This window comes from Mesocricetus auratus, unplaced genomic scaffold, assembly GCF_017639785.1.
Source record: "Mesocricetus auratus isolate SY011 unplaced genomic scaffold, BCM_Maur_2.0 Super-Scaffold_6730, whole genome shotgun sequence".
Classification (NCBI taxonomy): Eukaryota; Metazoa; Chordata; class Mammalia; order Rodentia; family Cricetidae; genus Mesocricetus; species Mesocricetus auratus.
Genome location: NW_024429184.1, coordinates 36,009,229 through 36,035,712, shown reverse-complemented (window position 1 = coordinate 36,035,712; position 26,484 = coordinate 36,009,229). Strand labels below are relative to the sequence as shown.

The following is a 26,484-nucleotide window of genomic DNA, read 5'->3' as shown; positions in this document are numbered from 1 at the left end:
TAATAGGAGCCAAGAAAACTGTAGTGGTGGCAGTAATGTGGATGGCAAAGACCCAGCTCATGAGGTTTCTGAAGGACACAAAGAATTGATTAGCAACTTGGCCAGAGGCCCTTCTTGTGGAATGGTGGCAAAGAATTTGGTTAAATTAAAAAGTACTAGACTAATTTCTTTAAAACAGATCATTTTTTGGATTTTATATATTTTTTATTTAAATTAGAAACAATATTTTTTACATATCAATCCCAGCTCCCTGCCCGTCCCATCCTCCCATGTCCCCCACCAAGCCCCCATCTCACCTCCCATCCACTCCCCAAGGAGGGTGAGGCCTTCCATGGGGAATCAACAAAGTCTGTCCCATCATTTGGGGGCAGGGCCTAGGCCCTCCCCCATGTATCTAGGCTGCGAGAGTATCCCTCCACACGGAATAAGCTCCCAAAGTCCATTTGTGCACTAGGTATAAATACTGGTTCCATTGCCAGAGGCCCCATAGACTGCCCAGGCTTCCTAGCTGACACCCACATTTGGGAGACTTGGTTCAGTCCAGTGTTGGTTCCTCAGCTGTCAGACTTGGGTCTGTGTGCTCCCATTTGCTCAGGTCAGCTGTTTCTGTGGTAAAAAACAGATAATTTTAAGATACAACATTTAAAATATGAGGATTTATTACTGATAACTCTTATACAGGTCCACAATAAAAACAGTAAGTGGGGCAGAAAGAAATACGAATTGTACAGCTTGGAGAGAAAGGGAGCACAAGGAAGTTTCGTGTTACAGCCAAGGCAGGTGCTGGAAAAGAGACAGTAGTTGTTAAGGAGATTAGCATCATTAAAGAGAGACCTGTGCTGTAGACTGGAACAGCACAGACCCCTGAGGGCAAAACAATTCCCAGCTAAGCTTCCAAGTTTTTAGAGGAGAAATCCTAAGAGGTGATTTGCTAATTAGGTTGAAAAGCTAATAAGGGTCTGCCCTGAGCTGGCAGATGAACTTGGCAGTGCTGTCCAGAAGCTATTAGCACTCTGTAGAGGCAGACATGAGAGATGCGAAAGTGAGGGAGTGTGAATTCTTCCTCTTTGATTGCAGAGAGCTGCTAAGACCAGCTGACTTGTGGCAACACTAGCATCACTGGACAGTGCCCCCGAGAGGCCATTTTGTGAAACTGGGAAAGTGAAGCCTGGGAGTGGGAGAGATCCCAAGATGTTGAAGAAGCAAAGCCAAGAATCTACCAAGTGAGGCTAATTGCAAGGAATGAGAGCAGCTCAAAAGAAAGGGGTGTGTTGCAGGAAATGAAACTGTACGTATAGAGCCATGTAATAATCCCTTTGAAACACAGTCCCAGACACTGAACTTAGAGCAACTGGATTTGACATTTGATCCCACTAATTTTCAGTTTTGCCTTGGTCCAGTATTTCTTCACTATGTTCCATTTATCTGTTTAAGAAAGGAAATGTATATTCTGTGCCATTGTAAATTGTATGTTATAAGTATGTCATTTTGTTTTGTTTTGTTTTGTTGCTTGATTTTACAGAGGGTTAAGAGACTGCTCTAAGTCTCAAAAAAGACTTCGGAGTTTTGTACAATATTGAGACTGTTAAAGACTGGGAAATTTTGAAGTTGAACTAAATGCATTTTGCATAGTAAATGACCATTGTGTGAAACATGGTGGTTTTGAATAAACAATGCCCCCAGAGGCTCACATATTTGAAAACTTGGTCCCAAGTTGGTGATGCTTTTTGGGGAAATCATAAAACCTCTATGAAGCACTGCCTTGCTTGAGGAAATATGTCACTGGGTATAGACTCTTAAGGTTTGTAGCTTTGCCTGTTACACTTTACTCTTTGCCTGCTTCCTTGTGACAAACTGATCTATAGCTTCCTGCTGCCATGCCTTCCTTGTCATTATGGAGTGTCCCACTCTGTAACACTAACCACAAACTCTCCCTTCCATAATTGTTTTCAGTCATGCTACTTTATCAGAACTACAAAAAACGTAGCAGAGTCAGAGATACTGTGGTAACGAAAGTTGTTTTAAGTCTTAATTACTATGCCTAAGAGATCCATGAAACAAAAAAGAAAAAGAAAAGAAATGCCTCTGATCTTCAAGCCCCTTGCTCAAGGACAAAGAGTTCCTGAAATGCTGAAGGCTATTGTTAATGTAAGATAATGAGTCATACGTTTTCACTCTCTTAAACAAGTTTATTTGACCCAACTATACCAGAAGGGACTGTCTTGTAGTCCACTAGTTGCATAGCAACAATTTCAGGATTGGTGTACCCCCGGGCTTGGGCAGCCTGTCCTGTGTTAATTGGTCAGTTGCAGCTGCCGAAAGGTTGCTATGCCTTGAGGACATCCCAGGACAGTTGCTAGGCGCTGAATTCTATTATCAGTAAAGCACATCCAGAGCCCACCAGCTAACTTCTTTTTGGTTTCCTAACACATGGAGGGTATCTGGAGGTTGCTTCCTAGTGATTAGGACAAGGTGGGGTGTTGGGGAAGTCCTGTTATTTGTCAATAAAGCACTGTCTGGCCAATAGGGAATCTAGATAGGAGGGACTAGGAGTCCAGAAGGACTCTGGGTAGGAGAAACACAGGAGAGTTGAGAAGTAACGCCATGGGGTAGGAAGCCTGGAAACGTCTCCGGTAAGAGAAATACATAGATTAACAATTATGGGGTAATTACTTAAGTCAGAGCTAGCCAGGAAGAAACAAGCAAGGCCAACAGCTTCGTAATTAATATAGCCTCCTGTGTATTTATTTGGGACTGATGCGGATCTAGAACCAGGCTGGCAGGAAGGCTCTTCTCAAAGGAAAAAGCTTCTCTTTACAGTGGGGTTCTTAGCATACATTGCTGAGTCAGGAACCTATGTCTTGCTGGCTCTTTTCTGCAGTCTGTCATTGGTGAGGATCTGGGCCCTTCATTAAGAATACAGCATATTTTAACCCTTAACACACAGAACAAGTATAAAGCAAGAGAGCAGTAAATTGCCAGTTAGAGAAAAGTTAAGCAAAGTTGAGGTGAGTTAATGGAAAACGTTGTGTAGTCAACTTTCCTTTGGGCCCCAGCCCACAAATAATGACACAGAGATTTAGTCATTATGAAAGCTTGGCCAATAGCTTAGGCTTGTCTCACTAGCTCGTCTAACTTAAATTAATCCATATTTTTTATTAATCTGTGTTACCCTGTGACTTTTACCTCTCTCCAATTCTTTGTGTCTGATTCATTCATTCCACATCTCAATGTTGTCTCCTTCATGCCTCAATTATCTCCTCTTCCTCTCTCTGCTTGGAAGTCCCTCCTTTCTCTCCTGCCTAGCTATTGGCCATTCAGATTTTTATTACACCAATCGCAGCAACACATGTTCACACGATGCACAAATATTCCACAATACTGTTGACTTACTTATGTAGTATCTCTAAATATTGGTAGTATTCTCAGTGAAGTACAGGAAAGAGAAATCTCTTCCTCACTAGAAATGTATTCTCAAACCTAAAGAGCAAGCAGTTTCTTTGCTGACTGCACCTCATTTTCCATGGCAATGACTGTTTTATGCAAATTCGTGAGGAAATGGTAACAATGAAATGTGTTTGGTAAGTTCTGCCTGAAGTGTTCAGGGTACACCCCACTTGACTTGCTGTGGGTGACAACACGCATTACATCTCCAGGCTAAGTTGGGATTTGAGGACTCTGGTGCAGATGGTAAAACATGGAAAGACTCAGCTATGTGCTGTATGCTTCTGCCATTAGGATGAAAATACACGCAGAGAAATTTGTGTATGCAGAGAACTTAGGAATATCAGTTTCTTAGCCACAGAGTCTTGCTTGTTAGCCAGTCTTGTTGCACCTTGGACTTTCCATGCACAAACACCACTGTAGGGTAAAATTGTCATGTTAGTCAGCTGTCTGAATCATTCAAAGAATTCCTAAGACAATCAAAGAGAGAAAGGGCTTACTTCAGCTCAGTGTTGGAGGGTCCACCCAATGGGCATTTGGACCTGTAACATTTTGGCATGTGGCAAGGCAACAGTTACTGCAAGAAATGCATGGTGGGAATATACTAAAAGAAATGCATGTGGGGCTGCACTGAAAGAAATGCATGTGGGACTGCACTGAAAGAAATGCATGTGGGATTGCACTATAAGAAGTGAATGGTGGGATTGCACTGAAAGAAATGCATGTGGGGCTGCACTGAAAGAAATGCATGTGGGGCTGCACTGAAAGAAATGCATGTGGGATTGCACTAAAAGAAATGCATGTGGGGCTGCACAGAAAGAAATGCATGTGGGATTGCACTAAAAGAAGTGCATGTGGGGCTGCACTGAAAGAAATGCATGTGGGGCTGCACTGAAAGAAATGCATGTGGGATTGCACTAAAAGAAATGCATGTGGGGCTGCACTGAAAGAAATGCATGTGGGATTGCACTAAAAGAAATGCATGTGGGGCTGCACTGAAAGAAATGCATGTGGGGCTGCACTAAAAGAAATGCATGTGGGGCTGCACTGAAAGAAATGCATGTGGGGCTGCACTGAAAGAAACTGCTCACTCTGATGACTACACTCCTAAGGGAGTCGTCGGGTCCCACACCCCCTTCAAGGATACAGTCCCAGTGACCAACCCTTCCACAATACATCACATCTTTTTTGTTTGTTTATTTTCTTTTGTTTTGTTTTTTGAGACAGTGTTTCTCTGTGTAACAGCCCTGGCTCTCCTGGGACTTGATTTGTAGGCCAGGCTAACCTCAAGCTAATAGAGATACACCTGCCTCAGCCTCTTGAGTGCTGGGGTTAAGCTGCCACATCTGGGTAAGACCTCACCTCTCAAAGGTTCCAAAACACCACAGGCTTGCAAGCAAGATTGTCACACATGCCTTTGTCACACATGCCATGTCCTGGAACTGGCTCTATAGAGCAACTCTGTAGCCTGCCTCTGTCTCCCAAGTGCTGAGATTAAAGGTGTGCACCACCTCCTCACAGAAAGTTTACTGATTTTTAATTCTCACGCCCCTGTTCCTCTGTAGCACTTGCCTTCACTTGACAAATTAACTTATGTTATTGGATGTGTTGTTGTTGTTGTTTGGTGACGGTGGTAGTGGTGGTGACTGACCTCAAATGTTTCTAAACACATTTAAAGCAGGAACTGGCTCTGTTATCATCTTTCATCTATCCTGAGATGCATTGTTCTTTACTTTTTAACATTTCTGAAAGCAGGATATGCATTTTACAATCAATGACAATTCAAACTTACCAGGGCATGAACTACAGAGCGTTCTTGTTGGGAATACTTAGTTTGCTTCTCCCAGAAACTGACAATCTGAAATTCCTGTAAATTATATGTGCAGTGTATCTTAAGGACATAAAGGCAATTAACTTCACAAACTTCAAGTGTTTCAAGTGGGCAAGATTTCCCTCTCTCACCCTGTGTAAAACTGATATGACTTCTGCTGGGTATCTCTGCTTATACCTTACACCATATTTACATTCTCACCTGGTTTCTTATACTTATCTCAACTTAATAGGGGCTCTCATATTAAACATTCTTTTCCTTAGTTATAAATAAAATAATAATAACTCATGTTACAAAGAGTCATGTCATACCAGTAAAAATATGTTGTGTTTGAATGTGTAATGTCCCATGTAAGCACATGTGATGGATTACTTGGTGGTGTTTTAGAAGGTTGAGAACCTATAGTTGGTGAAGCCTTGTTGAAGGAAGTATGTCACTATGGGTAGGCCTTGAGGGTTTACAGCCTGACCAATTTCCTATTCTCTTTCTGCTTCCAGACTGTGAATGTACTGTGATAAGCCAGCCTTGGCTTCCTGATTGCCACACCTTCCCTGCCAGTATGAGCTACATCTTGCCTGGAATGATTAGCCAAAATAAATCCTTTTCTCCCTTAAGTTGCTTTAGCCGTTAGTTTTTTATCACAGAAACAGGAAATGAAGCTTATATCATATATCATTTAGAATTACCCAAAAGTTTGACAAAATGTTGCATATATGATTAAAATATGTAACAAAAATGAAATTATATTATGTATAGATGTTCTTTTCCTTCTTATTACCAAATTTATCTGTGTCAAATTCATTTACTTTTACAATTTAATTATCTAGATTATTAGACAATAAGCTAACGGTGCCATAAAATAACTCAGACTATTTTTCATTTCTCACTCTCAACTATATATTTGTTTTCTTTGATTTCCAGATCAAGATACAACACTTAACTTCCTTAGCTGGGACTATAATTATTTGCACAAGGTATTGGCCTAGCTATGGAGACAATATAATATTTACTGAATGTATATTTTTGTTCAAATAGCAAATTGTAATACTCTGTGTATATCAAGATGTCTGTATCAATCTATGTGCTTCCTGTAGCTTTCCTGACAACGCTGGTACAGCTCCCCCTCCTTCTTCTTTTTGTTAGGCTCCTGGGAGCACTAAATGGGATTGTAAATGCTTCATCATTAGGACGTCCATGGATTATCTCTACCGCAGCTTCACCACAGCTTTATGAAATCAGCCCTATTGTTATCCCCCAATTCTATAGACCGTTTTTGGGGTATGAACTCGACATACCACTTGAGTTCTTTTTAGCAGGGATTCCAACTCAGATCTGTCTAATCTAAGATGAGTGCCTGAGTGTTCCTTCACTGACCACCTGCCAGTAGGAAGTAACTGGATGCCTTTGTATTTTAAAAAGCTTTTGCCATTCCACATGGATTCTAAGTATGTGTATTCCCTGTCAAATGTGAACATAAAAGGAGGTATTGAAAATGACATGGAGTCATTTATCTAGGTGGGAAACCAGCGATGTCAGAAATATGGCTGCAGTTTAAAGTGAGAACATATGGGTATGATTTAAATGTGAACTCAGCAAGTAAAGAAAATGAGCAGGCAATGAAGGGAAATGTGAGCTAGGAACTTTTATTTTTCATGAGTTCCTGTAAAATGTCTCATCAGATCCCTTTCACTTTGCCTTCTCTACGGCTATGTCAATTTGAATGACAGCTGCATTTGTCTGTTTAAAATGTCTTTTTTCGTATTTTCAGCCACAATAAAGGTTTAGCAGACCCTTTTCAGTAAATGGTGCTTTTCTTACATGATCAAATGGTTCCTTTATCTGCCTAGCATCTTCTAAGAACACCAAAGACAAATCATTGCCTAGAAATGTCTTGTCAATCATATATTATGCTTATGAGTAATAATGGAGCTCATTAGTCCCCACTCTTAGATTGAGTCTGCACCAGAAAGCATTGGTATATAATCACCAACTTGTCTGACTTCCTGAACTTTAGCATCAGCATACAATCTATGAAATTTCCATTATTTTATAATAACGAATTCTACTATCTTCTTAGAGATAAAAGTAACACATATTTGAAGAATTAATGGTTTTCCTTTTACATTAACATTTTATAAAATTCTTTAGGAATCTCAAATATACTAATGTAGTTTCACAGACAACTTGGGCATCTTCTGTATCAAAATCATTGATCACCAAATGAAGTTATGTTAGTATACTAATGGAACATTGTGAAATCACATATCCATTATTCTATTCATTTACTTAATTACTACTTAGCACATTTCGATTGAACATCTATGATGTCTGCTTTCTGATGGTTAGCTGTCCCGCGCTACCGTCTCGCCAGCAAGAACGACGCAGAACACTCGGATCCTTCTGCAGTAAAGCTTTAATGCATCTTGAGAGATAGATGATCAGCTTCTTAGAGGGAGACCCCAAGCTAAGAAACCCAGCCCCTTATATAAGCCTAGGAGCTCCGAGTGAGACGTGTAGAGCCGGGATTGGTGGTTTGCACATCACCCCAGATGACGCCACGGGAGAGGCACAGCTTAAACGGTTAACTCCAACTGACAGCAGATGTCAGCGCCATCTTCTAACGGCAATAGCGATAGCGAGGGCGGCTCCTCACATCTCCCCCTATTCATTTATTTTTGAAGCAATAGGACACCCACAACTTTGGAGTGGAGATAGAGGTCAAATCCCCATGTGCAAATTCGGAACATGTACAAAGCTCCTCTCCAGGGTCTTATCCCCAGAGAGAGCCCTGACCAGTCCGATGTCGTTTTCCTGGGGGAAGGAGATCATGACATAGAACCTTCATGCAAGATGACTTATCTCCCAGGAGAAAGTCGTTATACCGCAGACCTCTCCTGTGCAGTGCTTAGCCTTGCAACTCCTTGGGCTGCTGAAGCCTACCCACTCTATCCCGTGCAATGAGACTAGCCTCGTGGGGTGCAAGAGCTGGGAGGCCAGCGACCTATTGCTTTAACATGGTTAACCAAATGTCAGGGGAGGCTCCGTGTTCTAAGGCAGCAAGTGCTTGTGCCACCACCACTTTGTCTCTTTTGTTTGGGCTCTGAGCTTACACACCATCCAAAGCATCAACACTATTCCACAGCAGAGAACTAGGCTAAATGATCCTACCCCCACCCATTCCTTAAAATAAGAAAATGCAGATGAAATCCAGGAGGAGAGGCCTTCCATCAGAGAAAGATCCAGATGCGTCGAATTCACTTGCAGGATCGCCATTCTCAACTCACGGAGTGTCTGCTCAAACTCAAAAGTCCAATTCTGTAATAAATGTTGAGACAGAGCTTTTGACAGGTTAGCTGCTCTTGTAAAATTCTCATATTGTACTGAAGTGACACAAAGGCCAGGCAACTTTTGTTCACATCCCAATTGGGCCATCTGCCACAATATATCCAATTGTTCCTGAACCAAATTAATCTGTTGGTTTACCAACATCAGGCCTCCTTGTATCTGAGAATTGGCAGTGGCCTGTTTATCTAGGACCATGGTCACAGTGGCCTATAGTTCATTAATGGTTTGAGTTGTCTGCACAGTGGCAGAAAGTGCAAGGGCCGAGGCGGTAACTGAAGCAGTAACCGCGGCGGTGGCTATCAGGCCCACAATAATAGCAGAGATCCCAAAAATCTCGCTTTTCCCTAAACAAACTCAAATTACTTGGCGTCTCAACAGGAACTGGAACAAATCGAGGCATGCGCATTACCAAAGCAAAAGGGTGCTTAATAGCATCCCAGCATAATGCATAAAAACAATTCTAAGCAGAGCAATTTATTTCTTTCTGATTCTTACCTAAGGTATCATTACTCACAACCCAAATAAAGGGCAGCTGAATAATTAGTTCTCTTAAAAGGGGTATACTTAACATTGGAGGAGGACCAATCAGATGATCCATAGCTCTGTCCCTCACTCAGACTGTTGCCTAATGCCCCTTTCCAATCAAAAGTAATCTGTCCCTTCTCACTATCATAGGAGAAAGATCAGTACAGCTTCCATTAATTCAAAAGGATTAGCATTAGATCTTTCTGGATCCATATGAATAAAATTATCCTTTAATGAAGAAATCACAGTAAAGCACAAGCTTCCTACTAATGACAAGGTTCTCTCATCCTGAAAACTCTGTATCTGAGGATCTAAAGGCAAAAGGCAAGCCCCAACTCTCTATTAGTTGTGAAAAATCTAGGGAACACCTGGGCATTCTGCATCACTGGCATCGGTAGGGGGAAGGTAGACATGATGGCCCACCGTAACTCTCCCATCATACTAGGAACCATCATCCCGAGTAGGAGAGTCTTCATCACCCACTTGGCCTCCATCCTTCTTATTCTGGAGTTGTGAAGGAGCTCTTCGAGTGAGTCTTTCAGGGATCCACAGGGGGTTTTCTTCCTCCTGTGGAAAAACACACACAGCTCCCCTGGATCTTATAAGAATAGGATCCGGGCCTTTCCATTCATTAGTTAGCACATCTTTCCATTTTACAAATTCTTTTGGCCTATCAGGCTCTAAACTGTGGCGATCGGCCGCAGTGTGGCCTTGGGCATCAGAGTTCAAGAAATTAAGGGTAAAAAGTGCCATGGATACAGCAACTCTTGGTACCGAGGGTAGAACATCCTCAATACTCCCCTTTTGTTTAATCAGATATGATTTGAGTGTACGATGGGCACGTTCCACAATGCCCTGTCCTTGAGGGTTATAAGGTAGGCCAGTTAGATGGGTAACATCCATTTGCCGACAAAACTGTCGGAATTTTTGAGAGGTATATGCTGGTCCATTGTCTGTTTTTAAAATTCTGGGTTTTCCCCAAGCACTCCAGGCCTCAAGGCAATGTTGAATCACATATGAGGCCTTTTCCCCTGTTAGGGGTGTGGCAAACATTACGCCAGAACAGGTGTCAACAGAAACATGAACATATTGAAGCCTTCCAAAAGAGGGAATATGAGTAACATCCATCTGCCACATCTGCAATGGTCTAATGCCACGTGGGTTTATTCCCATGTGGGGAGTAGGTAAGAATTCGCAGCAATTCTGGCATTGAGTAACAATTTCCCTAGCCTCTTTCCTGGATAGAGCAAAACGACGGCGCAAGGTCTCAGCCGTCACATGAAAGCGCTTATGGAATTCTTTTGCTGCTTGTGCATGGGTAGACAAGGCAGCGGCCACCAGCTTTGTAGCCTTGTCCGCTAAGTCATTCCCTAAGGACATGGGACCTGGGAGTCCAGAATGTGCTCGGACATGGGTAATGAAAACAGGAAATCTCCTATTTAACAAGGCAGCTTGTATCTTTTGAAAGATGTTAGCAACTCTGCTGGAGGATCTTATTATTCCAGCTATCTCAAGGAGATTAACTGCATTAACCACATAAGAGGAATCTGATACAATATTGAGGGGTCCTGGAAAAGCCTCAAGAACCTCCAGTACTATCAGACATTCTACAACTTGAGGTGAAGTTTCATTATATTGTTTAGATATAACCCTATCCTTGACCACATAAGCTCCCATACCAGTTTTTGATCCATCAGTGTACACCACAGTCCCATCTGGGAGTGGGTCTTTAGCTGTCACTTGTGGAAACACTATAGCCTGGTTTAGGGCAAACTGTAAAATTGGATGCTTTGGAAAATGATTATCAATTTGTCCTGAAAAGGAAGTAACTAAAACTGCCCAATCACTAGATGTGGCTGCCAAGGTCTGAACTTGTGCAGCAGTATAAGGCACAATCAAGGAATCAGGATCCCTGCCAAAATGTGTAACAGCTGCTTTTATTCCGCGAAGCGAGCTGTGCAACAGCATCAGGGTACCAGTCAATAATCTTAGCAGGGGAAGCATTTGGATGAATCCAAAGTAATGGTCCATGTTGCCACAGGACTGCAGTTGGCAATTGAGCTGTCTTAAAAACACACAGATTAAAAGTTAGTGACTCCTCAATACGTTGTAATTGTGCTTCCTGTAAGGCCTCTTCCACCATCTGTAAGGCTCGGTGGGCAGCAGGGGTAAATTTTCTGGGTGAGGAGATATGAGGCTCACCCTCCAGGAGATCGAAGAGGGGTTTTAGATCAGCAGATGGAATTTTTAAAAAGGGCCTCAACCAATTTATATCTCCCAGAAGTTTTTGAAAATCATTTAATGTTTGTAAGTGGTCTTTGCGAATTTCTATTTTCTGAGGAACTATATTTTTGGGAGTAATCATTGAGCCCAAAAAGAGGCCTGTATCTGCAATTTGAACCTTTTCTGAGGCAATCTCTAATCCCCACTGTTTTAATTCAGCCACCAGCATGGGGAAAGTCTTTTGTAAAACATCTAACTCTTTGTGACAAATAAGAATATCGTCCATATAATGGATAACGATTAAAGATGTAAATACTTCCTAATTGGCTCCAAAGCCTCCTGCACATACAGCTGACATATTGTTGGGCTATTGGCCATGCCTTGCGGCAGTACCTTCCACTGAAATCTCTTGTCTGGTTCCATATGATTAAGAGAAGGGATAGTGAAGGCAAACCTTGGTCTATCCCGTGGGTAAAGTGGAATAGAGAAGAAACAATCCTTAATATCTATAATAATAAGCTTCCAATCTTGAGGAAGTGCAGAAAGCAAAGGAAGGCCTCTTTGAACAGGGCCAAAAAGATGCATCTGATTGTTAATGGCCCGCAGGTCATGGAGTAATCTCCACTTCCCAGATTTCTTCTTAATAACAAAAATTGGTGTATTCCATGGGGAGGTAGAAGGCTCTAGATGCCCCAGCCGTTCCTGTTCTTGCACTAATCTTGTGACAGCCTCTAATTTTTCAGAGAATAGAGGCCATTGAGAGACCCATAACGGCTCCTCTGTTTTCCATGGTATGGGTCGTGAAGCCTCAACGGCCCCTAAATAAAACCCAGTCCTTTTCTACCCCGATTTCCGTGTTGCGTAATGGGTTTTATTCTGCCTTGTTCTTGCCTACCCAAGCCTCTACCGTTTGTATACCCCATCTTTGCCATAATGGCTGATGCCTGGGGGTAGTATTCATTAGTTAGGGTCATGCCCATGGCTTGTAACACATCCCGTCCCCATAAATTTACAGGGAGTGGCAACACATAGGGGGTAAAACATCCCTGTTTGCCCTCAGCATTCCGCCAGGTTAAGGCTGAGGCACTGATGGCAGGAGAGGACTGGTATCCAAGACCTTGTAGAGAATGAGATGAAACAACAGTGGGCCAAGACTTCGGCCACCAATGGAGTGAAATAATGCTTTTGTCTGCTCCCGTATCCATTATCCCTTCAAATTCTTTTCCATTAATTAACAATTTTATTGTAGGTCTCTCATTTAGGGGTATAGCCAGATAGGCTGAATCACTTCCAGAAGATCCCATAGCCCTTTTTTGTAAAGTGTAGGTTTCTCCATCCCCGAGGGAGGGCAGCAACACCAGTTGTGCAATTCTATCTCCCTGCTTTATAGAAAATACACCCCGAGGGCTAGAACAGAGAACTTGAATCTCCTCTTTATGATACGGGTCAACAATTCCAGGATATATAATGAGTCCCTGTAAAGTTAAGGAGCCACGGCCCAGAATAAGCCCAATGGTGGCAGGGGGCAAAGGTCCAGGGGAATGGACTGGGACCGGTTGAACATTCATTTGGGGCATGAGTAAGAAGTCGGAGGCGGCACGCAAGTCCATTCCGGGGGTTCCTCGCAAGCCTCTACTTCCTCTTGATTGCTTTTCTGAAATTGGTTCCCATATTTCTGAGGGCCCTGGGACCACGGGCCCCGTGACCCGTTTTTTGATTGGGGTACCTTGGGTTCTTCAATAGGGGGCAGAAGCCTCCCTTTACATCCCGGACTGACCTGCATTCGCTAGCCCTATGATAACCTTTACCACAACGATGGCAAAGCTTCGATTCTCTTGTTCTTTCAGGGGCTTGACAATCTTTCTTAAGGTGCCCCATTCTCCCACAATTAAAACAAGCTTTTCGACTAGATAAATCTCTATGCCTGTGCGTTTGTAAAATAGCGGCAGCTAGTCCTGCATTGGTTAGGGGTCCCCCCAGCTCCCTGCACACTCTGAGCCAATCTTGTAAACCTTTGCTTTTGTGAGGGGCGATAGCCGCTCGACATTCCTGGGTTGCTTGTTCATAGACAAGTTGCTCAATCAGGGGCATAGCTTGTTCTGAATCACCAAAGATGCGACCGGCGGCCTCTGTCATTCTGGCCACAAAGTCTGAAAATGGCTCTTGGGGTCCTTGGACAATCTTTGTAAGGTGTCCACTGGACTCTCCCTTTTTGTGAGGGCCTTCCATGCTTTAATAGCGGCGGCCGACACCTGACCATAGACACCCCAGATGTAGTTGGTTTGATTAAGGGCATGTTGACCCTGACCTGTCAGCATTTCAAATGTCCACTGCCTCTGATTCTCATCTTCAGCCGTGGCATTAACTCTAGCTTGTGCCTGGGCTGCATCATACCAGAGAGCCTTCCATTCCATGTATTGTCCCATGTTGGGAAGCACTGCTTTCACTGTCGTCTGCCAGTCAGTGGGAGTCATGGCAAAATTAGCAAGCCTTTCCACCTGTAATGTGGTAAAGTTAGCATTGACCCCATAATTACAAACGGATTCGGCCAATTCTTTGATTTGATTGTAATCTACAGGGGTATGTACTCTTCCGCCTTCCACATTCTCGAATACTGGAAAAGCTACTTGTATTTTTCTCCGTTCCTCTAAAGGTAAAAAGGAGTCAGTACCATTATTCAGCCGAAGCTCATACTGCGGAGGCGCTGAGGGGCGTGAGCCTGCCGGATTTATAGGCGGTGGCCTCACATTCATTTTTGTTTTCAGTGGCCGGTGTCTATCAGGGTGATATCTTTCTTCCTCATACCGTGCCACCTCCTCCTTTAGACCACCTTCTTCGCTAGAATACAGAGTGTCAGAATCAGAATTATCTAGCTCCAAGGCTTCTAGCTCTACTGTAGGGTATAGACTAGATTCTGGCTTTTTCTTTTTCTTAGATTTGTTAGGGGGTGAATGATCACTCCCTTCTTTCTCTCCCCCTTTCTTAACTTCTTGGGGAGGGCCTTTTTTCTTAGACATGTCTTTCCTTTTGCGAGCTCCCATTCTCTCACTCCGTTCAGTTTCTGACATGCTATCCTGAACTTCCTCTAAGGTTCCCTGACTTTCTACTATAGCAGGGTGACAGGCCTCATCCTCCAAGCAGTTTTTAACTAGCTTCCAAATGGCTTTGGTACCTAAGTGGAGATCTCCTTCTGCATGCTTCCTGTCTAGTTCTTTACCTAGCTTGTTCCATGAGGCCACAGTGAGGGACCCGGAACAAGCATACCATGGTGCCACTCTATCTACCTCCTTCACAAAATTTTGAAGTGTTCGTGGTGCAATTTTAAGATCTCTTTGTTTTAGCACAGTCTGTAGGGCAGTAACCACTGACTGTGACAACCCCATCGCGCTAGCGGCTTATCTAAAAACGGCGCTCAACTCCGTTACCAGACTGACAGCACCAAACTGACAGCACCAGACTGACAGCACCAGACTGACAGCACCAGACTGACAGCACCAGACTGACAGCACCGTTCTGTCAGCACCAGCCACGATGAAGGAGAAGGACAAACAGGACTAGCACCAAAGCCTCCACTGACCCGTCCCACGGTGATGACAAACTAAGGCCAAAGTCGAGAAAGGGGGTATTCAGGATAAAGCATACCTCTCTGAACTTACGTCCCTGCAGTTCTGAATCCGCCCCGTCTTCCGAGGGGTCTCCCGCGGCGCTGGCGATGTTGAAGAGTTCCCGGGTTTCGGCACCAGATGTCCCGCGCTACCGTCTCGCCAGCAAGAACGACGCAGAACACTCGGATCCTTCTGCAGTAAAGCTTTAATGCATCTTGAGAGATAGATGATCAGCTTCTTAGAGGGAGACCCCAAGCTAAGAAACCCAGCCCCTTATATAAGCCTAGGAGCTCCGAGTGAGACGTGTAGAGCCGGGATTGGTGGTTTGCACATCACCCCAGATGACGCCACGGGAGAGGCACAGCTTAAACGGTTAACTCCAACTGACAGCAGATGTCAGCGCCATCTTCTAATGGCAATAGCGATAGCGAGGGCGGCTCCTCACAGTTAGCCAACCCTTCACCAGGGTAGTCAACAAGAAAATAAACAAATACTCTGCAAAGTTAAAGCAGGAAGAGTTAAGTGACATCAGTTACTTACACCTGTTGACCACCGTTGGATGCTATCCCACACAATGCTACACAAAGGAAACCTTAGCTTTGTCTTCCTGAAAGGATCTGCTATAGGAAAAAATGACTAGTAAAGGACCAGACAGCACTGGGATAGTGAGAGAACTCAGCTTATTTCATTCCAGTGATCATGGACTTTGATGCAATGAGAATCCTTGCCCTAATCTACAGATTTGGACAGATTTTATAGGCTGAATAACACTGAGACCTTTCCATCTGTGCCACGTGCACATAGGTAGTGGGGAATGGTCTTCTGTGTATAAATTTCTCTTATTGGTTAACGAATAAAACACTGATTGGCTGAATTATTAGACAGAAAGTGATGTACCTGGGCAGAGTCAGAATATAATCGGGGACAAACAGGAAATCACTCTCTTCTCTGTGGAGACACTGAGCAGTCATTGTGTAGCAGGTCAAGGAGTTTCAGGTCTGGCATTCCCCGGTAAGATAAGCCCACATGGAAATACATAGATTTGTAGTTATGGGTTAATAATTAAGACAGAGGTAGGCAATAAGAAGTGCTAGTCACTGGTCAACAGATTTATTATTAATATAGCATCCATGTGTTCATTTAGGGCTGAAGCAGCGGCTGGGCCTGCCAGGCCCGAAATCTCTCTTTGCAGATAGGCTCTGTGTTTCATGACCACTGAAGGTTAGGCTGGTCTACAAAAGCAGAACTTATGGGGTACACATGTTGTAAGAGATAACTTTCAAGCTAGGAGGAAAAAAGGGTTCAGCTGAAGCAAGCAAGAATACATACAAATGCAGAATTCATATATTTTATCTAGCTTTGTTGGAAGTAAAATTTTAATTTTAATATTTTTGTAATTCAAGACATTAGTTTGTCTGCTTGGGGTGTATATTAAAAGTAGTAAGTGTATTACATCCATTTTTTTCTCTCCTTCAAAGCAATGTAAGAATCTGTGAACTGACACATAAAGAAAGATAAAATTGGCTCAGAAATTACTGCTATATTTAAGGATAATCAGAGAAGAAATTCTAGGAATAAAATGTTTTCTGTGAATCTTGAAAGATGGGCATGATGCCATGGGTGGATGATGATAAGGAAATGATAAGGGGCATCCCTTAAACACGTGAGTGGTTGCCAAGCAATAGGGCAGTAATGTTTGGGAGAAGAGCAGGAATCCTTGCGGGAGATGTGATGGGAGTGAATGGAGACAGTGGATATGGCAGGAGCACAGGAAGAAAAGGTGTAAAATGTGGAGGGCGTTGCTTTACTTGACTGGATTTTCAGACATAAACTTCAATCATACTTACATATATGTTCAGGTTCAAATCAAATTATACCTTCCCTATGTTCAACAACATCGTCGAGCCTTAATAGGTATCATTTTCATTAACACCAGAAACATTTTTGTCAACAAAATTCTTTTATTAATTCTTTGGGAATTTCACAACATGCACCCCAATCCCACTCATTTCCAAGTCCTTCCATGTCTGCCCTCCACCCATGTAGCCCCCACAAAAAGAAAATTTAAAAAGCCACTGTGATCCTCTGTGTTTCCTACCTCTCCATCCCATCCTCACTTGTCATGTTGGCTTGGGAGCTGTGGTGTGTCACAAAGTATATCCTCTTGCCCAACAGCTTTACCTGCAAATGTTCATTCCAAAGAGTTGTTGGTCCGCTTCAAGGCCTCTGGCTTCTGGTACAACATCGATACTGGACTCTCACAAAAGCTTCTCTTGGATATCCTGCTGTTGCCCAAGCCACCTGCCAGAAACATCTCATTACCTTTTGCTTTCAATGATTTATCTGTGATGTTGGTATTATATCTGCGACATTGTAAAACACAATAATGCAATAAAATGTTTCCTAGTGATATATACATGTATCATACTATAGGAGTTCATATATATGAAATATGATATATATTAGCTACATGTATTTCATATATATGAACTCCTATAATGTATATTAACTATACTATATATAGTATATTAGTTATATGTCTATATATTATGTATGTATATTAGCTAACATATATATATATATATATATATAGTTACCAATCTACAGGCAGTAGGACCTAGGATAACAGAGCCGATAAATGAGGTGAACTAAAGCCTCATGCAAGAGACAACTTTATTCAAAGCTTGAAAACAATTTATAATATGAAGGTTAAGAAAGATCACATGAGTAAAGTTCATATGCATTCAAGCTGTATACAGTCAAAAGGACAAGCCACACATGGAAAAAAACATGTTTTCCATAGAGGCATATAAAGGATAGTTTAAACATTAACTGAATAACAACAGCAAGCAATAGTGATTAATCTGAAGTAAACTCAGTCCAATCTGCTATACCTGGAGAGAGCACAAAAACACATTCCATGAACAATTCCATGTGTTGAAGAAACTGAAATGACAAGACTCCTGTCTTGTTTCCTTTGAGGGTTCTCACAAGCCCCTAGAAGTCTCACAGGACTCCATTCATGAACCATGTGCCAACAAGATATATATATATATATATATATATATATATATATCTGGATATGCACATATATGGATTTGTAGGCTACATGATGTCTGTCACCGCTGCTCTGTCCCATAGTCACAGCATGAAATCAGCCATAGGCAACTTTTAAACAGACACAGATATTTCCCAATGAAACTGTTTATAAAATAAACAGTGTCCACAAACTTCCAGAATTTATCAGCCTCAGAGGCTACAATCAGCATCTGCTCACTTGAACGAAGTGACTTCTATGCAATTTTATGGCTAAAATTGGTAAATGAATAAACACCTGGCACCATTTTAAGAAATTGTTAACCATGTCTTCCAACTGCTCCTTGTTTATCTACAGTAATCAACCACCACAGACCTGATTGGATTGGTACTCTGACAGGCCATATCATCTACTAAAGGTCTGAAGTAGCAAGACTGCACGCCTCATAGTCCAGCCAACGCTAGCATGATAACAACAGTTTGTGTGGCAACTCCACTATTCAACTTAAAATTACCTTATAATTATTTAGTCCAAATGATATGTACATGTTTTGTTCATATTAATTCAAATACTGAGGATTTGGGAACATTGAGAGTATGTGCTGTCATGTCAGAGTAAGATGTGAACACTTGCTTAAAGGAATTTAACAAATGTGTCTCAATTCTGACAAAGAATATTGGTAACTGGTAGCAGACAGGGGCTAGGACAAGACTAATTACAGCGAGAATTGAAGAAAAAAGGCAGCAACATCAGGAGGCTTAGTCTTCCTAGGACATGTATCTAAGAGACAGACTGCAGGTTCAGAAGCCATGCTGACCCATACTGATCTGTGAGCAAGATATCTGTCTTAAAGTTATGTCTAAGTTTTCTAAGTGGGCTTGCTAGAAAATCATCTTATTCCCATTTAATGAATGATAAAACTTGTTACTATTTCTTCCCTTCTTCATTATAACTTCTTTTATCTTTTGTGATCATGTAGATGAATCTATATGGGTCTCTTTCTTTAAACATGACATGATTCACAGATGTGTGTGCTATCCTTGTGCAGGAGCCATGTGATTCTGCTCTGTATTGACCCAGTGTTAGTATATGTATTGCCAGGATGAGTATTAAATAAACAAAGATGTCCATACAAAGATCCCACATAAGTTACAAGTTTCCTCTATGAATCTTAGGTTTTTCCAGTTCTATGAATAATATTAGTGGAACTTGGATGGAGACTGCATTGAATCTATAGCTTGCTTTTGTTTAATGGCCATTTTGCAGGATTAATTCAAATGATCTATCAGCATAGGAGGTCCTTCCTTGTCTACCCTCTTGCAGCTTTCTTCTTCTTCAGTGCTGTAAAGTTTTCACTGTAGAAGTCTCACACATCCTTACTCAGATTTATTTCCAGGCATTTCTTGAAGTTTCTGTGAATGTGATTGTTTTCCTGATATAGCTATGTTTTCTGATTAGATATATTCAGTCCTGATGGAGGAGAGAGACTCAGAAGACTCAAGATGCTGGAAACTTACAAGACTCAGGAAGCACACGAAAGTTACAGCATCCACAAGGACCCTCCCTAAGCAGTGAGAAATTAGGTGGGTGAGGGTAGAGAAATCTTCCAGTGTTAGTTGGGGCAGGAGCTACATTGGTGTAGCTTTTCCAAGTTGTCACTTGTGTTGTAGTGGGCTTTTCCAACAGTGTGTTTGACTTTGAGTTATCATGCTTCTGCAGTTATCCCACATCCATGCTCCTGTAACTCCAGAAAATTCATCCATCCTTTGTTCTGTTTTCAGTGCCCTACCTAGGGTGAACAGATGTTTCTTTGCCCCTCCAAGAAAAGTCATGAAACACTCTCGCCCCTGTCCTTAACAGCATTGGTACCTCTGTGTTTTTCTTGATGATAGTCATTTTGACTGGGGTGAGGTAGAATCTCATTGCAGTTTTGATTTGCATCTCCCCAATAAAGAAGGATCCTGAATATTTTCACGTGTTTATTTTATCTTAACTTTTTGTAAGACTTTTCTCTAGGTTTTATAACTTGAGTTAATAGGATTATTTTAATACCCTGCAGCTATTTATGATTTCCAAAAGAAGCCTATTGTAGTCATATTTTCTGCACTAAAACAAAAGGTGAGAAAACAAAATATTAACCTCTGCCGTATTCCTGGATGGAACTGTGGACAGGAGCATGTTTCTTATTCCAGCCCTAGCAAAAGACGTCAGCTTTGAGTCAGTGTGGGATTCCAGCCGTGCACCAATTCTCTGCCTATTCCCAAGGGTAGGCAACTTTTCCTTTGGCATCCTAAGTGGTCATAGAGATTGTTGTATGTTTGTTTTCAAATAGGCTTTGATCTTGCTTTCTCCATTGTGCCATTGCAGAATTGAATTTCAGAAACATAATAGAGCTCTGATACAGGTGAATTTCAAGGACAATTTTGTTGTTTGGCCCTTGCTCCCTTCCACGCCATTATAATTAACTGTATTGATTGAATCTTTAACACGTTGATGATATTACTTTTGTTTCTTTTTCTTTGCAATACATGGTTTATTTTTGTCTTTCTGCTGTTGTGTTCTTTACCCTAGAATCTGCTTAATGTTTTTATTCATTGAAGCTTGCTCCTGTCAGACCCGAGCAGACTAAATGAACCAATGAGGCAGATGCACCTTCATAGCTCGGCAATTGGAGCCAAAGAGACAGACTCAGAGCCTTCATGGCTTTCCTTGAAGGTTGTGGTTGATGGGAATGAATGACCCAGAATCTGAAGAATATCACCATGTGTAACTTCAGGAAGATTTAGCATGGCTCCATGGGATGTGTCAGGCAGGTTACTAGTCAGGAAAGCTACAGGGAGGCTTCCTAGCTCCAAGAAACTGGTCTTATTAATGACGTGTTAGAGGTAAGCCGTATGTCTTAGAGTTTCTATTGCTGTAGAAAGGCACCATTGCCACATCACTCTTGTAAAGGAAAACATTTAATGACAGTTTCATGGGTCTAGTCCATTATCATCATGGTGGGACATAGTAGAATGCAGGCAGATATGGTGTGGGAGAAGAAGCAGAGTCCTGCATGTTAATCTGCAGCTATCATGAAGTGAACTGAGACATTGGATATAGCTTTAGCATATCTCACCCCCACAGCGACACACTTCCTTCAATAATGCCAAAACTATTCCAATGAGACCACAACTCCTAACAGTGTCACTCTCTATGAGTTTATGGAAACCAATTACACTCAAACCACTATACTGTATAAACAAGTATACTAAAAAAAAAGGAATATGTTACAGAGTTGAAGTCCTCAGAAACAATTTCCAATGTTTCCCTAAAAACAGCAAACATAAGGCTCAAATTACATTGCCAAATACAAAGCTCAAATTAGACCGACTTCCAAAGTGGCTAGACTCATATTTCCATGTTAACTCCTGCCTGCTTTGCTGTGACAGGTTCCATTCATCTTTAATGATGTGATTACAACCATAATCCTTTTTTCAACAATCTTGTCCTTGCTTCTTATGTAAATTTAAAAGTAGATAAAATAAAAATGCATTAAATTCTGCATTTGTAATTTTCATACGACTATTGGCCCCACATTTTTATAAAGTTCACTAAAATTACTAATCAAAAATTGCCCCACATTACAATTTCTCTTCTTGGCTCTTTTTCTGATAAAAGAAGAGAAAAGATTTAATTCAGAGTCCAGAGTGCTAACAATTACACAATGCAACCCCACAAAAATATTTAATTCTACATAGTCTTCCTTCACTATTTTTAATCTTTTTTACCTGTAACCTCCACTAAGATTCATATTTAGTCATATGGTACAGAATCTTCTAAAGATCTCATGCTAATTTCTTCCACATAGCCATTAGAAAGCAAAAGTATACACACAGAATCCATTCTCAGTGTTTGGTTTTAGGATAGCAGGAGGGTAAGGTAAGGTGTGAAGTGAGTGATGGTAGAGAAAAAGCCTTACAAAACACTGCTCTGTATAAGTCTTTTCACATACATGTCTTGCTTGTAAAATGAAGGTTGCACCAAGCTACAAATGAATTCTTTGTATTTAACCACCCCCACAAAGAAAATGTATTTGCAAAGAAAACTAAACCCACAAAGTGAGAAAGACAGTAGATACATAGAAAGGAAGATAGAGTTCTGCATTCATGAAGGGAGTAGAAATGACCATGTCATTAATTTTCAATAATTTCAAATAACTTTACTATATTAAACTATAATGTGATAACAGCAGAATCTGCAATATCTGAATTGCATTTTTTAAATTTTCACTTTGAGTTCTTAAAATGGAGTCCTTTTAGTTTGAAATTGAAATGGGAAGATATTTCAAAGATACCATAGCAACCCTGACTTTGCTTATCAAGTGGCAAGCTGTTCTCTGACTCAGAGACTGCTCCTGTGGCTTCAAGGCATCACTCTCCACAAGAGATGGGAAGCAAGGGACTAGGAGGACCACCTCTTGGAGGTGACAGCTCCTCCTTCCCATGTGGTCCATTAGTCCATTCATGAGGGACTCACTCTTGGCTCTTCATGGGAGGCCACACCTTCTGCTTTCTGACTAAACCCTAAAGGATTTAATTTTTACTTGAAGCTTCTATTTTAAGATAATTTTACACTGCATAGAGTTGTAAGAAACAATATAGATAGACTCTGTGCACACATATTCTTTAGCTTATCACTCCAGGTTCAGCAATGTACAAAGCCAATATATAATATCACAATCAGGAAACATGAGAGTGATAAAGTCAAGATATGCAGTATTTACATCATCACCAATAATCTGTGAGTGTTGTCATTCTGCAATTATATTAACTTCCTGTCTCTACTACTTCTGTAAACCCTGGTAACCACTAATCTATCAATCTTTTCTCAAATACTATATCATTTTTGACAAGAATGTCAAAATAATTCAATGAGGGAAAATAGTCTTTTCAACAACAGAGATTGGAACACAAGATGTCCACATGTGAAATGATGAACTTGGATCATTCTGTATTAATTAGGGTTCTCTAGAGGAAGTAAACTGATATAATGAATACATATTCATTCAAATATATATGTGTGTATAAATATATAAATATCCTTTATATGTTATAATATATATATATATATTAAAGGGAGATTTATTAGGGTGGCCTATGGACTTAGTTTCAGCTAATCCAACAATGACTGTCTTGGAGCAGTAAGGCCAAGAGTCTGGTAGTTGTCCAGTATGTGAGGCTGAATGCCTTATTTTGTTTTCAAGTCTACACTGGAATTCTAAACTAGAAGAAATGCTTCAGTAGCAGAATGAATTTGCCAGCAAAGTGAGAGAAAGCAGGCAAAGAGGAAAAAACAGCTTCCTTCTAGCTCCTTTTATGTAAGCAGCCATGAAAAGAAATCTAGTGTGTATCATAATTATCCAATTAATAAAGCAGATTGCTGATTTAGTGGATTCCAAATGTATTCAAGTCCAGAAATAGACAACCAAGATTAGACATCACACCTTCCCAGAACCAAAGTGACCTTGCTTGATTATGTGTGAGTCCAAAAGAACAAATAACAAAAGAAAACGCAGGCAATGTAGACTTTATCAAAGTTAACCTGCAGGTAAACTAGACTTCATCAAAGTTAACACAGGTAAAATGGAATTCCTACTTAAAAACTTTTGTGCCCCAAATCATACCATAAAGAATGTATCATATATATGTATGTGTATATCACACCCAAGCAAGATAAAAGATTTGAAAATCAGGTAGCTATTAATAGGATTATAGTACCTAACCTCTATAACATCAATTATAAAGACTTAGTAATCCAATAAACTGGAAAACACCTTTTTTCACATATTCGATGAATTTATTACAAATTAGTGATACCAAATGAACAGTTTTTCCTTTTTTGAATTTACTTATTTTACATCCCAACCTCAACTTGCCATCCCTCCTCTCCTCCCATTCTGTCCCCACCATCTCCCTTCTGCTGCTCCCACTCCTCCTCTGTTTCTTCAGAAAAGGGCAGAGCTTCCATGGATATCATCAGAATGTGACACATTCAGTTGCATTAAGACTAAGCCCCTCATCTTATATTAAGGCTTGGCAAGGCAACCCTCTATGCGGAATAGCATACCAAAAGTCCCTGCTCCCACTGATAGGAGTCCCACAAGAAGACCAAGCTACCCAACTGTCCCATATATGAAGAGGGCCTAGGTCAGTCCCATGTAGGCTCCCTATTTACCAGTTCAATCTCTGTGAGCCCCTATGAGCCCATATTAGTTGATTCTGTGGGTTTTCTTGTGATGCCTTTGACCCCTCTGGCTCCTACAATCCTTGGTCCCTCTCCTCTGCAGGATTCCCCAGTTCAGTCTAATTTTTGGTTGTGGGTCTCTACATGCAGGAAAAACATTTTTAATAGAAATTTCTCCAAATAATTTACGATTGACCAATCCCTTTAAAAAATGTCTGATACTATTAACCCCTAGTTAAACCTATCATGAAATCACTACAAGATGTCGCCTCATGAACACTAGTGTAACAGTGATAAAAAGAAAATAATGGAAAATGTACATAAGAGAAAGAAAAACTTGAACCCATAAGACTTTGCTTCCGTGACTATAAAATTGCCACACCCTGCTCAAGCAGCCTGTGTCTGAGAATGTGCAGAGGGTGTCGGAATTCATGACACAGAGACCAGTTGGTGGTGCAAGAAGTCTTCTAGAAGGTGTCCAGAAAGCTTCAAGAAGCCCCTAACAAGGCTCCAATTTATTCTTACCCCGGCTGGTTATTATATGCCCTGACACCAGTGTTGGGGTGGGGGGGTCAGGAAGAGGCGGTTAGTCATTGGAAAAGGTCAAGGTCAGGGTGCTCCAGTAAATGTTTCTTACAGGCACCATATTGTTTTTAGTAAACATGTCTTCTCTGCGATGGGTTACAGCTGCCTGCTCCCAGGCTGATGGGGAAGTGGGCCTCTGGCCAAGGTCTCTTGTTCCCACATAAAATAGCATTGTCAAAATAAAAACAGATTAGATGGAATGTTAAGATTAAAATGGAAAGTTCTGGAACACTGAGGAAGATAAATAGAGGGATTGTGAGGTTTCTAAGAGGATCAAATCAGGACAGGGATCTGGAAAAACAAAGCCAGGCTTTCCTGGCTCTAGCTACCTCCCACAACAACTCCCCTGAGAATCACATGCAAGACACAGATGCCTTTCACATATTCTTAATTGTGTGCAAAAAAGAAATGCTTTTTACAATCCTATATCAAAATGTATTTAATGACTAGCAGACCCCACCACAACCAAAGATCAATAACAATTCCAAGTTAGATGACTAGCAGGCCTTGAGAGATGGCTCAGTAGTTAAGAATGCATATTACTTCCTTTTGTCAAGATGTTTTTAGCTGGGGTCAAGCACGATGCTATCTGCCTTTAATCCCAGCACTTAGAAAGCAGAGGCAGGAGTATTTCTAAGTTCTGGGCCAGCATGGTCTACAAAAAAATGAGTTCCAAAACAGGAACTAGGGCTATACAGAGAAACCCTGTCTTGAAAACAGTATAGTATAGTATCCATACTTTTTGTTATGAGCTCTAACATGATCTTATATATAACTAAAATAGTTTTGCTATGATTTTTATAGAAATTTCAGCAATCCTATATGTAAATTAAGGATAATTAAAATATTTACTTTGTATTTCTTCAATTAATGAGCATGTCCACTTGGATCTTTCATTTCTTTACAGTGTTTTGTACATCATAAAAGTCCTATACACAAAATGTTAAATTTAACTTACTCATTTTACTTTTTTATAATTGGAAATGAAATCTATACTTAATGTAAACATCTATGTGTTTACTGTTAGTATATAACTACACAGCTGGTAGAAGATTCTTTCTCCCTGAAACCTTTAAAAGAAATGTGTAAATGGATCTGGGCACAAAGAACTCTGCCAATAATGGAAATGTCTGAACAATTTTTCATTTCTAAATCTCAATATTCTACAAATTATGAGAAGAGACTCCAGGTAACCTCTGCCTAGGAGGCCTTGCTTTTAAATTACCAATAGCTTTTGGTTGGCACTGACTCCCTGCTTGCCACTTCCTCACAACATGGGATTTGATCAGGAAAAAAAATGTATCTCTGCAATGGGGACACTTTAAACTAAACCAAAAGATAATCAGTGTCTTCAAATTTATACAGAGATAAAGGAGGAAAATTTCAGAACCAAGATGTAGTCACAGCAGACGTGACGGCCAGGAAAGCCAGAGAATCTTGAGTTCAAAACCAGACTGTATTACAGAGAAATCAACAAAAATTGGATTCAGTTGTGCCAGACTTCCCACAATAACTAAAGCTAGAAGATATAAGAAAAGGTCTTCTAGCTTACCACACTGCTTTGGCATTCTCCTTGTGATATTTCTTCCAGACACAGGTGTATTTCAGCAACTTTCAAACCATTTCAGCATTAGCACAATTCCCCAAATCTCACTGAGAAATGG

At 41.0% G+C, this 26,484-nt stretch overlaps 1 non-coding gene across 1 annotated transcript; it reads right to left on the bottom strand.

Annotated features, from left to right (window-relative positions):
• Positions 1-19,013: 19,013 nt before the first annotated feature.
• Positions 19,014-19,120, bottom strand: LOC121139042. The gene has a single exon (XR_005875899.1). It is a non-coding gene; the product is annotated as a U6 spliceosomal RNA (small nuclear RNA).
• Positions 19,121-26,484: the final 7,364 nt, after the last annotated feature.